Here is a 3,432-nt window from a genome sequence, read left to right on the forward strand (position 1 = left end):
GGGGGGGGGGGGGGGGGGACTAAAGCGCTGACAATAATGACCATTAATAAAAGTCCCTCAATTTCCACTCTCTTATTTAATGATGTGGATATTTTAGTCCACTGAGAGGGATAAGCCTGCATACATCTGTGTGTGTGTCTCTCCCTCCTGTCTCTCTTTGCTCTTCACACTGCTGAGTAAACACACATATCTCCACAGTGTAATGGGATCCATCGGCTCATGTTTATAATTGATAAACCTTGCCCCGGCCCTCCATGGAAATGTCATCACACAAACACATACACACGCACACCTGTGCATGCATGCACACACTCAAACATGACCCTGTGTAAGTCTGTCAAATTAAGCCAAGGCTAATGGTCACTGTTTATCTTAACTTCACACGATTCAGTAAACATACCCTATATGTAAATAAAGTAAATCTCACTTTTGGCAGACAGAAACATGAGATTGAAATCGGAACTTTGAGACCACAGGTCGTGCAGTTTGTCAAAAGGCCAGAGACTGAGCATTGTGGGAAAGCACATAATTGTATCCTCTTTAAGGATGTCCGGCTGTAAACTCGAGGAAGGTTATTAGGAAGATTCTTCCGCAGAGTCAAAGAGGTATTTTTTTTTTTACAGTACGCAGGGCTACAACGATACGGAAGAAATAGAAACAGAGCCTTCAAATGTTTAGTGTTTCTACTGGAGAAATGAGTAAAATCACTATTATTTCTAATATTTTTAGCACTAAATGTGAGAGCGCTGTATTTGTATTCTCTAGCACTGAGAGAGCTCCACCACTTTCTGTGGATTATATTTAAAAGATGCTATATTTTAAACACTATTCCAGTGAAAATCATTTCAAACAAATATGCCTTGATCTGTTTTGGAAATGTCCCTTGTTTATGCCCGCACATCATGGGAAAATCTCTGGTGAAAAATGTATTTTAAATATATGTATCTTTGAAAGTATCTTGTACAAAAGAGATTATTAAAATTTCATATCTTGGTTTGGTGTCATTCTCCTCAAAGTCAGAGCTAGGTATTGAAAAAATCCTAATTATTATATGCACAATAAAAGGTATATATATATTTATATTGTTATTATTATTATTACTTAATTTGATTAATATGTATTAAATTTGATTGGATTTTCCTATTTACCATTTAGCTCTAGTTAGTGGGTAATCTGCTTTGTATTTATGTGACACAGCAAAAAATGAACTTAAATAAATCATATTTGCTATTGGCATTAATTTAAATAATAAATAATAATAACCAGCATTAGCATCAAACCTTTTCCACTGAAATCCAGTTTTAGCTGAAGCAGGGAGGGAGCTGGTCACCGTGCGGTCATATCCACTCACACCTGCCACATCAACTGGCCCTAATCCCCGGCATACTGGAAGTCATCTGACCAGCAATCTGGTGGGCTACTTCCCCTCAGTGGACCTTACTTCAAACACTCAAATGACTCAGATATCACCACAACCACAAACAGTAACACTACACTCCCTACCATAACAACTCTCGCACAGACTCTCCCTCACCCAAAAATTAGGGAAGAGGGCAGGGAGTGACATACTTTGTTGTTGTTATGCACACTACAACCTGACCACATTACATTTACTGTCCCGTTATAGTAAATTTGCTTCATAAAGGATTCATGTCTGAGAGGATGTGTGGAAGCGGACAGTAAACTTGTGCATAATCCAGCACAAATTAAGGCGTAATAAATTGATTGTGAGTTTAACACCAGCGTTAATCTGAAGATACGGACAAACTGGCTTGCATGACAGTTTACTATACTGTATGCACCTGTGCTCTCTAGGGCTGTATATTGGCAAGAAAATGGCAATACGATACGTATCACAATACAGAGTTTACGATTCAATATATTGTAATATACTGTGATAATGTAAGTACGATAAAATATTGCAATTTCTAAATCATTTACAGTAAATCTGAGTTAAAAAAAACTTTTCATGCAACCAGAACATTTGGATCCGCATTTGTATTTCATCACAGCCCCTGTAACATCCAAAGTCATAGCCCTCAGTTTACAACACTGCTATCTAGCGGTTGAAGATTTAAATATCGCGATACTTTTTTGTTACTTTTCAATATTTTCTTACAATCCTAGTACTCTCAAATAAAATGCAACTTGCACCTCAGTGTTTACAAGTGATGACAGAGCGATTAACAATGAAGAATTTCTTGAAGAAATTCTGGAAACACTTCTGAGAATCATCTCAAGCTGATGAACTATCCACTCAGGACAGGGTCCACATTTAGTTCTTGATGAACAGCTTTCAACTGATACGGTGAGTGCCATCCATTAGAAGAGATAACATTTACAATCATCTCACAAATTGTACAATACTCCACGGGCCATTAAACCGGCAGCCCATGATGATGTATGTGCGGTTGGCCAGAGACTGCATTTGTGCAAATCCAATGACGGGCCACTTGAAATAAAGTGTTTAATTAAGCATTGTAAACCTCAGCTGGCAGCGTCGAGGAGCTGTAGGACAGCATTTGACTGCACTCTCACAAACTAGCCCAGTGACACACTTACACAGGAGCAACGCCACTGACTCAGGCTGTCACGCTGAGTCCTGTTGCAGTACACACAGAGAGCTGCACAATAAGCTCACATGCACACACACGCAAACACACACCATAGGGCTGTGAACACTGACAAAACTTTTTCGCAGATGGGGGGAGGGGGAGGGGGGGTGAGTCAAGGCATTCCTGCATCTAGCCAAGCCAATAGCGGGGGAAGGGAATGCATGGTGAGCTTCGGGGGTGGAGGTTGTAACCATGTAGTCCCGGTCACAAGATGGAATGGGCCACCTTGGAGCAGATTGACAGCAGTCATATCCGAGCCACTTGCACCATCATGACAAGGAGGGCTGTAATGCAGCATGCCATACCCCAAAGGGAAAGGTAGGATGGCGTGCCTGTCAAACACAATGCTTGCTGACGTTTGATTATTTAGGCCTCCATTCAGGTTTTCCGCAGCAACATTGCCCCTTCATAAATAACTGAACAGGAACAGTGGTGTGGCCTCATGGAACGGGACAGAGGGTGCCTGTACTCACACAACCCCTGCGCCAATGTTGTTGGTGACATATCTATTTATAACTCTAATAGTAGTGGTGCCAAGTGATGAAGTTAAGCACATCGGTCTATACAGGAGACCGCTCCGTGTGAACAGCAAAAGCCAATAAAACAGTTCACAAACTCACTACTCTTCCAATCAACAAAACCAAGTCTGTTTCTCTTGCAAGTGTATTTTTACACATTCTATTTCCAAACACCAAGTCTCTATCTCCCTCGCACTCTCTCTCCCTTTTAGAGACTTGTTTGCTGCATACTTGGAAGCCATGGCATGGAAAGTTTACTGGTGGGAGTTAAAAGGGAGCTTAATTACATTTTATTGGTG

The sequence above is a fragment of the Morone saxatilis genome, unplaced genomic scaffold (assembly GCF_004916995.1).
Source record: "Morone saxatilis isolate NCDOM2014 unplaced genomic scaffold, NCSU_SB_2.0 Contig2, whole genome shotgun sequence".
NCBI classification, from domain to species: Eukaryota; Metazoa; Chordata; class Actinopteri; family Moronidae; genus Morone; species Morone saxatilis.